Source organism: Octopus bimaculoides, chromosome 1, assembly GCF_046866305.1.
Source record: "Octopus bimaculoides isolate indiv1 chromosome 1, ASM4686630v1, whole genome shotgun sequence".
NCBI classification, from domain to species: Eukaryota; Metazoa; Mollusca; class Cephalopoda; order Octopoda; family Octopodidae; genus Octopus; species Octopus bimaculoides.
The window spans coordinates 197,059,865-197,071,995 of NC_142928.1; the positions used below are offsets into that span (position 1 = coordinate 197,059,865).

The 12,131-nt window shown below is 38.7% G+C and overlaps 3 non-coding genes across 3 annotated transcripts; 2 read left to right on the top strand and 1 right to left on the bottom strand.

Moving 5' to 3' along the window:
• The first annotated feature begins 9,148 nt into the window (after positions 1-9,148).
• Positions 9,149-9,222, top strand: Trnat-agu (transfer RNA threonine (anticodon AGU)). The gene has a single exon. It is a non-coding gene; the product is annotated as a tRNA-Thr (tRNA).
• Positions 9,223-9,312: 90 nt separating this feature from the next.
• Trnat-agu (transfer RNA threonine (anticodon AGU)) lies at positions 9,313-9,386 on the top strand. Its single transcript has one exon. It is a non-coding gene; the product is annotated as a tRNA-Thr (tRNA).
• Positions 9,387-9,602: 216 nt separating this feature from the next.
• Positions 9,603-9,675, bottom strand: Trnat-ugu (transfer RNA threonine (anticodon UGU)). Its single transcript has one exon. It is a non-coding gene; the product is annotated as a tRNA-Thr (tRNA).
• Positions 9,676-12,131: the final 2,456 nt, after the last annotated feature.

The window sequence follows — 12,131 nt, forward strand, 5'->3', positions numbered from 1 at the left end:
TAAAGTTCCTCTAAGTGGATCCCTCGAAGAAATTTCTGGAGTTTCACAAGATGTCTTTTAATAAAATTGAATAACAATTTATTTTACAAATGTTATAAATTATTTTGAAAATAGGTTAGTTCAAAGTTTTCTCGTCAGTACTGACCAAACTTATCAGATGTTGTTATATACCGCTGGGGACAAAGCGCTTCCAACTCTTTCTTCATTGCACCGGGGGGGGGGGGTCATTTCGGCCCAAATTAACTAAATCTTCTACCTATCGTCATGGGTGGGGGTCTTCCAAGCGGTCTTTTCCGATCTCTTGGATACCACCTGGCAACTCCACGGATTATCTGTGAAATTTGCGCCATGTCGAGCCCAACGGAACTTGTAATTTTGGTATTCTGCGATCACGTCGATCGCTCCTCTCATTTTGGATGTACTCACGCCATGATATTCCTAGCATGGATTTCTCCATGGCCTTCTGTCTTGTAGCCCGTCGATGCTCTTCCCTCATCGTAGTAGCCCACGTCGCAATTGCGTATTAAGGGCGCAGGCAAGACTGTGCCGTTGAAGAAACTAGGATCTTGTCCGGCTTTGCTTTCAGCACATCTTTCATCGAGGCCAACGCCTTCCATTCTGCTCTTATTCTCCCAGAGACTTCAGTATCCACGAAACAGCGTGCTTTCACTGTGTCCCAGGTAGACGTGTTCATTTGCCTCCTCGATTTCATCGCTTTCCACCTCTATTCGGCTTTTTGCTGCGTCTTCGTGCAGTCCATTTTAAGGCCTACTATTGAGTTAAGGGCGTCCAGCTCTGTTAGCATAGTCAACCGCTGATCTGTGGTTTTGGCGATGAGTATAATGCCATCTGCAAATCAGAGATGTATTAGTAACTCGCTGTGGATGCCCATGTATTTTAATGTATTTTATACGAATGAAATTTCTCTCGGACACAAGTTTTGTTTATGAGGGTGTCTGTAAAATGCGAATTTGGTTTCCATGGTTTTTGGAATATCTTACAAGGGGTTCTACAAAAAATAACATGGGAACTCGGACAAAAATTCTTCATGTTGTAGTTTAGTAGGCCAGTCCTAATTAAGCAGACCTACGATCAATGCCATTCCATTTGTGGCTGTCCCATCTTTTAATAACATATATTACCTGATCAAATGTGTCGTTTTCTTTTTTGAACCAACAGGGTGACTTGAGGGAGATTTGACTGCTATTTCTTAGCAGACAATTGATCGCTTTGTAACTCCTTTAATTAATGACTGATTTCCCAATAAACTGACGTTCTTCTAAATCTATTTTATACTGTTGTGGGGATTCGAAACCTAACTGCTAGGTAGTCAGTCACACACTACGAGTGAGCCACCATAGTTCCTCACGCGATCGGTCTATAAATCAACTAATCAGCGTGAGATTGTGGCGTGATATGGCTTTCTCGAATGTTCTAAAATTTGGCTTCTGGTCCTCTATAAAAACCGTTCGGCGTGCAACTTAGAGCGCAGACGACCAACGGATCGCTCACGTCATAGATCGCCTCGGATATGACTTCGTGTCTTGTTTGGACTGGCCGTATGTTGTCATACAGATAGCTTTCTATAATTTCAGGGCAATTTCTCTCTCTCCGTGTCGGTAATTATTAATACTGTTCACTGTAAATAACCAACATCAAATATCTTTATGCCCGGCGATAAATATTTCAGTTAAATATTCACGGGTTTTTTTTCTTGTTTCGTTTATTATTCATGCAACCAACGAAGTATATCTTCATTGACCTGTTCAGCTCGAGCGACGGCAAGCACTCACCAACAATACAAATACGATCCCAAATATCAACTTACTGCTTCTGAATCGAAGCTGAAGTCACTGTGTTCAGATGTAAAAATGACGATCACCAAAAGGATTCTGTCAAGGGTCGATGACGTCAGCAAACAACTGTCCGTTCAGATCTCTGTTAGACACATCAAGAACTTGTTCTTCTTTAGCAGTAGGTAGTTGACCAATGAAAATAAGAGAACCAACAAATGTTTAACTCCTTAGATCCTATTTATGATAAACTACACATGGAATTGTCATTAACGATTTTGACAGACGTTGACAATATATAGTGTGCCTGATAACTAGTTAGTTGACATTGCTTAAAAGGGGCCCCGGTTGAACTGTCATATTTCCGTATCTGTGCACTGGATGTACCATCTCCGTTGACGCTTTTTTCGTTAACAGACACGGAAATATGTCGGTTCAACGTCTGAACAACCACAGGTCCTCTTTTAAGGCACCAGAAAGGAGCAACATCACATCTCTAACCAGCCGCGTATGGCGCTAAAAAGAGGAAGGAAACCCATACATAATTAAATGGAGGCTTCTTGAACAGCGAAGGACTTATATAAACGGGAATAGACGATGTAAGCTTTGCTTGGAAGAGTGACCAAGGATAAAAAAAACTCGCTTGACCCAGGGACCTTTTTAAACTCCAGGAAAGATGTATTTAGGTCAATGCCCGCATCTAAGGTGTTTTCAGCTGCAAGCTTGGAATTCTCTATTCCTAGCTTGCAGTACGAAAAATCGTCGGAATCGACGTAAGGGAGATACCCCATCCTGCGTATTAACACCGCATGGCCAATGTATGGCCAATTCGGGTCTATACTTTTTGTTTAGAAAACTAACTGACCTTGACGTATTCGTCCCTCCAGTTGTAGAAACGTTATGTGCTTTGGCTATGTGAGTGTGACGAGTCGCCTGCGAAACCAATGGTCACTCTCTGACCAGCCATAATCAACTTCCTAAAATTTATTTATATATATTAAATATAAAAAAATTATATATATATATATATATATATATATATATATATATATATATATATATATATATATACATAAATATATATATATATTTCAAAATGTTACCACATGTGAATCATTGGCGATTTTTTCCCCCCGTCTTCCTTTTCTATTAGACTTTCCTCTGTTTCTGAAGAAGAACTCTGCCCGAAACGTTAAACCATCTTTCTTTCCTTCTCTGGGCGCCTGCTAATACTTTACATGTACCACGTCCTCGCGTTGTTGCTTTTTCGTGTTTGTTCTTCGTTTTTTGGGGGGGGTTGGGATTATATATATATATATATATATATATATATATATATATATATATATATATATATATATATATATATATATACTCTATTGAAAAGCAGCAGAAATATCACAAAAACTGTTACTCACAGCTTCACATTCCCGTTCGTCGGACAGTTTTGTATATATCATCAGTAGTTCATATATCGGAAAAAGAAACACACTCTAAAACATACGATGACAGCTAGGCTGGCCGAAACTTCGAAGTCACTGTCAATACTATTCTTGTTAAAGAACAATAAATTCATATTCTGCCAAAATGTATTGAGTAATCTTTCAGTTTAATGCAAAATTGTTTTTATTATAACGTAAAAACAAACATTAATATATATAAATATGTAGTGAAACTACCTATCGCCATTATATACAAAACCATCTATCGCCATTATATACAAAACCATCTATCGCCATTATATTCAAACAGACCATCTTCTCTCACTATAAATATGACAGATGCGAGCGTAGTAGAAAACATCTCTTTCCCTGTTATCACCTGACTGATTATTATTTGAAGCGGCAACTGCCTCGTACCGTTCCCGCCAGAACGCAAACTGACCAATCACAGCCCCTAATAAGGTCACGTGATAGTGTTTTTCTAATGTCTCTCTGGAGCCCCTATTTTGTTATAAATAGACTAAATTATACCCGCCAAATCGTCTCGGTTCAGATATCTTAGAGACCTGTTCCGTGTACCACACAGAGCAGCAGTAGCAGTTCCAGCGACGACATCAACAGCATCTCCAACTGCGACTACCAGCATCGCCGCCGCCAGTCAACACGACACTACGACTACCACCATCGTCAACACCACTTCAACTACGAACTACAAGATTCGCCACCAGCATCGCCAACATCGTCAACATGACTTCTACGTACTCCAGCTAACCAAAACTACCGCAGAACTTCTAACTCTGTTTGTGCGATTCACCTTCGCCACGATAGACAACAGACAAGAACCCAGCCTGCGAAGAACATCTGTATACAAGAACCCGGCTTGGCATGGAAGCCCTAACATCACGACGAGTGATCGCGCTGCCCCACACGCCTCAACTTCTTACATACAGACTCTTACTATTGTGTACTCTAAGAACTGGCAAATTCTTATATGTGTTACTGACTCCCTTTCTATCTGCTGTATCTCACGCATACACATACATGTATCACTTACACACTCTTTTCTTTACACGACGGCCTGTCTTTTATTATGTTTTATTATGTCGCATTCACACTCACACACAGACATACATTTTAATGTGTAGTAACGCTGTGCGCATGCGTAGTCTCACGCATGCGTGGAATTCAACAACCAAGCTTTCCCGCTTTGATCTGTCTCTTTCTTGCTGGCCAGCGATTGAGCAAGGACGTGTTTAGCTATCTCTCTCCATCTTTCGAACTTACGCTAGACAGCTCGCTCACATCTACATACCAACGTCCCAACAACCATGCTCACACACACAGAAGACGTCTCAACAAACAAGAGCTAAAGATGTATATTTACCACCATGAATAAATGTTGTTGAGTTGATAGTCTGGAGTTCAGCGTTCCGTTAATTCTTAATTTAATATAGGAAGACAGGTGTACACCTAATGATGTATAACCTACTTCGCTATAGTCGTGACCCCAACTAAGAAACAAACGCGGCCATGGATTCTGGACTACCAGCCTATAAACTGGTGACCCCGACTAAAGAACAAATGCGGCCATGGAGACTGAATTACCAAGCAACGATGACCACCAACATCTGCAACCATAGTCAACACGACTTACTATGTACACCAAACTAAACCACCGCGGCAAATCTCTCTCTTCGATTCTGTTAGGTGACTTAGCTTCACCACGATAATAAACAGACAAGAATTACAGCCTGCGATACTTCCAATTGTGTACTCAAGAACTTGGTATAAAACTCTCACGTGTACTGACTTTCTATCTGCTGTAATATCTCACATACATATAGACGGCCTGTCTTTTATTATGTTCTTATATGTCGCATTCACACTCTCACATACACATACATCTTTTATGCCACACTAAATATCTCTTGTTATTCATTTTATACGGTTGTGTTTATCATCTTCTATCGTCACATGCGAACAATTTCATCTTGGGTTAAAAATCTCATCAAGGTTTTCGCTAATGGTCGTACAGAGATTTGTCTGTCGACCGTCTGTAAAAGCGCACCTCTTCAAACACCATCATCACCGAGCAGCCTTTTCGCCACCAGCTTCGTTCAACCAAGATTACCACCGCGCCGACAACAACTACTACTACCAACTACAAGCATTCCCCCGACGTCGCCAAGTTTCAACAGGACATCATTACCACCGTCAACATCATTACCACCACACATACAGAACACAGCTATATTACAGTTCCTGCGCCGACGTCTTCACCATCAATGTACTGTCTACCACAATGTCGTGCGCCAACAACCCCACCACCAGGGACACACCATATAAACACACTCGGTTTTATCTTCACTGTGGAGTGGAATTTATCCACTCACGCACAACAGTCAGAGCTAGCCGACTTGGATATTTAATACCAGGTAACAGGTTTCAACTAGCATCCGACACTCAACTATAGCTCTGCTCACTGACCACGACTTCTTGCGTATTAACATTCCAAATTTCCTTGTGTAACTTTTATAGAATATTCCGTACCAGGTAACCGGTCACAACTAGCATCCGACGCTCAACTACAGCTCTGCTCACGGACCACAACTTCCTGCGTATGGACATACTATAATCTTGTGTAACTCTTATACGAACTGGATTTTTCTCTACAGACACTTTTAATGTTCTGTGTTTTTTCTCACACACACTTGTGCACTCACACATTTTCTTTCATTTGTACATGTTCTCACGAGTGTACATTCATTTCTTTCATTTTTCTTTGTGTGTGTTTGTGCCGCATCTTGTGGGTGGTTTCCAGTGGCCATCCTGCCTCAGGCGTTCCAACAGAATTATATTATCGTGCGTTCCGCGCTGGCAAGGGAGCTCTGTAGTAACGCTGTGCGCATGCGTGGAATTCAACAACTAAGCTTTCCCGCTTTGATCTGTCTCTTTCTTGCTGGCCAGCGATTGAGCAAGGACGTGTTTAGCTGTCTCTCTCCATCTTTCGAACTTACACTAGACAGCTCGCTCACATCTACATACCAACGTCCCAACAACCATGCTCACACACACAGAAGACGTCTCAACAAACAAGAGCTAAAGATGTATATTTACCACCATGACTAAATGTTGTTGAGTTGATAGTCTGGAGTTCAGCGTTCCGTTAATTCTTAATTTAATATAGGAAGGCAGGTGTACACCTAATGATGTATAACCTACTTCGCTATAAATGCTACAATAAATATTACTGTTATTCATCTTTATCGGTTGTGTTCTATCGTCTTCATTACTGGCATTTACGAATTCACTATGTTATCGAAGTATAACATATATATATCATTTGATATATTTTTGTGTTCGACCGTGTGACGCGTTTAATAAAGGAGCCCTGTTTTCCATTCGTCACCATTTCTCCATTTGGGTTCGCACGATCGTCCTTACAAATATATATGTGTGCCTGCGTGTGCAACGCTGAATTAGCCATTAAGCAAAATAAGGATGTGCTTAGGGCATCAAGGAAAGGGGCGCATCACAGAAATGGTTTACGACACAAAAAAAATCATTTTAAATTTGCTGAAATAATATTTGGGATACCTTATCTCTATAGAGAACAAAAGAAGATGCGTTGCGTAAGATTAATTTTGAGGATCTAATCAAAGACTTTTTAATTAAAAAGCAGTAAGAAAAAACTTTTCAAATATAAATAAAATGGAAGCAGTGGATAGTGTAATGAGGAATATTGTGTCTTTGACAAACAAAAAATATCCTTTTAAACTCTAGGAACAAGGCCCGAAATTTTTGGGGGAGGGGGTCAGTCAATTAGATCGACCCCGGTACGCAACTGGTACTTAATTTATCGATCCCAAGAGGATGAAAGGCAAAGTCGACTTCGGAATTTGAACTCAGAACATGAAGACAGACGAAATACCATTTGGCATTTCGCCCGGAGTGCTAATGATTCTGCCAGCTCGCCGCCTTTGAGAAAAAAATATATATTGTTTACGAATGTTCACTGCCTTATTTAAACTATATTAGCAAAGCAAATGACCTTCTCTAAATGCATTAAAAACGTTATAACATATTCGGAACACTATTTCAGAAGATTATCTCCGGTCTCTTTGAGCATATGAAGGACAAATTTAGCTGGGATAGAATGAGTAAAACAATTTATTTGCCTCAATTCTCCAGAATTATATTTGAAAACAGACTCGTGCACATTAATATGCATCCTTAAACATTAAAAAGATCAGAAGCTCAACAAAAATTTTGAATATCTTGGTCAAATGAAAAAGGATCATGGAAAAATGGCACGTGATATGAAATTAACGAAACTCATCGAGATCCAAAAGCCTAACACAAAATATTCTCTTTAACTTCCTCCAGATCTGCTGGAGTGGTTCTCTTTCATATATATTTATACACCAGTTATTGAGAAGGATTTATTAAAATCAGTCATAACTTATTTTAGACATCCTTTTTTTTTTTATTATTATTAAAAATTATCAAATTAGACATTAGCGTGGGAAAAATTGACTTGGAATCCAACTGAGAATAGAATCTTGATTATTAAACAAAAAATTATCCAGATATTTTATTAGCAATCTCAATTAAAATCGGGTTGAAGATGAGGAAAACTTTTTTTAAGAAAAAGTGCCTGTCACCTGACTACGTTTCAAGCTCTCTCAACTTTAACAACAACAACAACATCTCTACGGACCATTTTTTTTTCTCCCAAAGATGATGCAACAGTACAAAAGGATGATACAATACTTGCAATGTAATGTTTGCTAACAGGTAGGGAGAAAATTTTGTCCCATTTATCCATTTTGTCCTACCCACCGCTGTACAAAAATAAACTTTGTTTTCCATTTTACTGTTAGCGTTGTTTCATTTAAAGATTTTCAGAAATATTGATTGTTTATATTTGAAATACACACACACACATATGGTGGGGAGCCACCAAAATCTTTTAAGTGATTAGGGCCTCTATGAGTTTTAATCCGACCCTCTGTGTGTGTGTGTGTGTGTCTGTCTGTTTCCTTCACTACTGCTTGACATCTGGTGTTCGTTTATTCACGTCCCTGTAACATAGCGATTCGGTAAAAGTCACCGATAGAATAAGTACCAGACTTTAAAAAAACTACGGGGATTGAATTGCTGGACTAAACCGTTCGAAGTGGTGCCCCAATGTGACCGCAGTCCAATGGGTGGAACAAGTAAAAAGACAAAAATGCGAGAGAAAAGTTTATTAGATCTGTTAACATTCTTTAAATTTTCTCTTCCTCTCTCTTTCCCTCCTCATTCCCCGTTTCCCCCTCCCTTCACCGACACTTGTTACTGCTCCCCACACCCTCGTCCTCCTACTCTCACTTTTCCTTATATTTCCTTTTCTCTCTGACAAAGTCTCTGGACAGAAACCTTACATTTCTATTCTTCCACTAGACAGAGAATACTTCATCATTTCAATTATTTCTTTTGCTATTTGCCTTTCCCTGTTATTTAGCCTCTGACAGAGTACAAGACGTTCCAACCGTCTCGTCTTTTCCTACATCTACGTCTACATTGCCTCATATAGCCTTCCTTTTCATTAAATATCATACGATTTGAAGAATATCTTACTATTGTTTCTAGTATGTCGTACAACCACATACAGATTTACCAGTTAAAGTTTTGCAAGATCCATTACACCTTCTTCATAGAATATATATTTTAATCTATTCATTCACCTGTGATGTTCGTTTCTACTTCGTGGGTCGACTAAACAGTTCCATTCATAAATTTTATTGAAGAAAAACGACTTCTTTCTCGTTTTTTTCCCCTGACAATCATCACAATAAAGGGACATAACTCTGCACTTACAGAAGGCTTTCGCAAAAGAATTAGCATAAATTGGCAGCAAATTAGTGTCAGGGCTCCATAGCTCAGTTGGTTAGAGCGCCAGTCTAGTAAACTGGAGGTCGAGGGTTCGAATCCCCCTGGAGCCTTTTTTTTGTCATTATATTTGTAAGTGTTTTTTTTTACAATCACTAACAATTATATACAAAGAAGCATTTTTTAAAAATAGATTAACGTGAGGCTCTATAGCTCAGTTGGTTAGAGCGCCAGTCTAGTAAACTGGAGGTCGAGGGTTCGAATCCCCCTGGAGCCTTTTTTTTTTTCTATTATTTACGTTATTATAAAGAACCTTAATGATAATTATATGGTAGCATTTTTAAGCTAATTTACATATTTTCAAGTAATGTGTTTATTACCAAGATGTAACGTAATGATTCTGTTGTAAAATGGAAGACAAAATAACGAAGAGTAAGGCGAAAAAGAAAAATAATATCAAAATTATAAATTAAAGCAAAAAATGTGTAACAGAAGCCCCCAGTGAGGATCGAACTCACGACCCCTGGTTTACAAGACCAGTGCTCTAACCACTGAGCTATGGAGGCAACTATAGTAACGGCCATCAAAAATAATATATAAATTAAATTAGTTTTGAAATTTTGGCATCGGAGACAATTTTTTTTGGCTATTCATTTGATTTTAACTGAAAAGATTTTTGTTACTTCTCGTCAGTTTTATTCCCGATTATAAACGATTATTGCTAATGAGAGACAGGAAATGACTTTTCTTCCACCTTGCTGACGTGTTTCATGTTGTTCCGCTGGTTTTTGACAGAACACACCCGCAGTACAAATGGGGTGGATCTATAGAGAGAGGGGTAGATGTCTGTGAGTGTTTGTAGACATATATATATATACACACCGGTCTCATTATTATAACTTGTTACGAATGGACAATCTCAAGTTTATAATTAAAGAAGATTAAATATAAAATATATACGCCGTAGATATTTAGCGTATATAATTATATAGTTGGGTAGGGTAAATCCCAGCTGTTTCCTATTAAAGTACAATGTATTTACGTAAGGTATGTATATAAATAAATATATTTAACAACATCCTCGGAGATAGTGAAATATTTCTTTCCCGGAATTAATTTAATTATAAGAGGCAGACACTAAAACTAATTAAACCTATTGAGGGAAGATCTATGTAGTTTAAAACATATTAAGACCTTGGATTATGTAAACCTATTACTGGATGGCCATAGATGGAATGTCTTTGTGTAGAGGTCGACAGGATCAGGACTCATTTAGCGTTACGAATTATTTGTGAATTATCGAAAAATGTTCCGTCCTAATTAATCATAGTTTGATTAAAACGGACACATTATCTATTTCTTTGCAATAAAATGTCTCTAATTAGTTTTGTTGATTTATGATTACTGTCGATAATTTTAGGAAAATTAGTTTAGTATACATCATTTTTCATTTGCCGTGGGTTTTAAAGACTGTCTCGGCGATATTCCAAATAAATGAAGACATTATTGAAAATATTAAAATATTCACAATGTCTTTACATCCTGTTGGGAGTTATTTACTGATAGTTCATATAAAATATATATTGCCAGGTGCTTTATCACTGTTTCCTTAATTACTCACAAAAAGAAAAACAAAAGCAGAAGAACGGTTCTGTTTAAAGATCGTAACGCAGTTTCAGAATCACTGAAACCTTGAATATTTAAGAATCTTTGTGACGGAACCTGCAATGGTATTTATTAGTAAAACACTCTGAAGTTGGAGCAACAGAGCAGGATTTCTTCATAGGACAACGGCCATCCTGAGGTTAGTGGAACAAATCGTCCTAGGGCTTGTTTTAAGATTCATGCTTATTTTATCAAAGTGTTAATTTCCGAGAACGTAAACAAACTTACACCGGTTGTAAAGCAATAAGGTGACAACACACACACACACACAGACGTGTGTGTATAGAAACAGGCAGATAAATATACTACAAGTTTCCACATAGTTAGCCCAGGGTTACACAAGGTACCACACATTGGGACCGAACCTGAAGCTAACTGGATGTGAAGAAAACTTCTTCACCACACCTAAACAAGTCTCATATTAATTAAAAATCCCCACATGTTCACAGTATTTGTCAGACCTTCAGATGTACTTTTTTCAAAAGAGTCCTCTCAGCTTTATACAGCTCATGACTTCCCCAAATCTTAACCAAGTGTTGACAGCCAATTCTACTTGAAATAAGTTGTATGTCAGGAATGGGAATCTTTTTTGAGAAATGGGCCACATGAGACATGACTCATCATGAAGCAGGCCACACTGCTAAACAAAATTCAAAGTAATTTTGTTGTCAGCCAAGCTATTCAGAGAGTCCAGCAAGCTGCAATTTGCCTGGGGTTGTTGTATGATTTTCAGATCCTGCTTTCTGAATTTTTAAACAAAACCAAATCATTAATTAAACAAAATAACCATCATCATCATCATCATCATCATTGTTTAACATCCATCTTCCACAGTGACAGGGTTGGACAATTCAACAGGATTTTGTGAGCCAGAGAAGTGCAGTGAGTTCCAGAGTCTACTTTGGTTTGCAGTCTATGGGTGAATGCCCTTCCTAAGGAAGCCTTTTTCATGACACCAGCACTAATGGGGTTGGCAAGGAACTCACAAGACCAAGAGAATGACGGCCGGGGGGGGGGGCAGGAACAAATGTTTTGTGCCAAGCTGGGAAGAGAGAAAAAAGGTGATGGTGAGGCGGAGTCAGAGAAAATCTTCAAAATGCAAGAAGGTGGAATATGAAAGAGAATAGGGACAAAGAATCAGAAAGAGTAGGTAAGTTCACTGGAGTGTGAAATGGTTAGAGACAGGGTAGAGGTGAACCTAGTGAACTCTGAACAGAAGTGGAGGCACAGTTCATGGTGAATCTTGTAATAAAAGTGATCCCTTGCATAAACTTTAGCACCAACTGACAATGAAGATTTTGTCATTTTCATCTTCTCATCTTACCAAGAGGGTGCCTGGCTCTTCCAGCACCTCAGC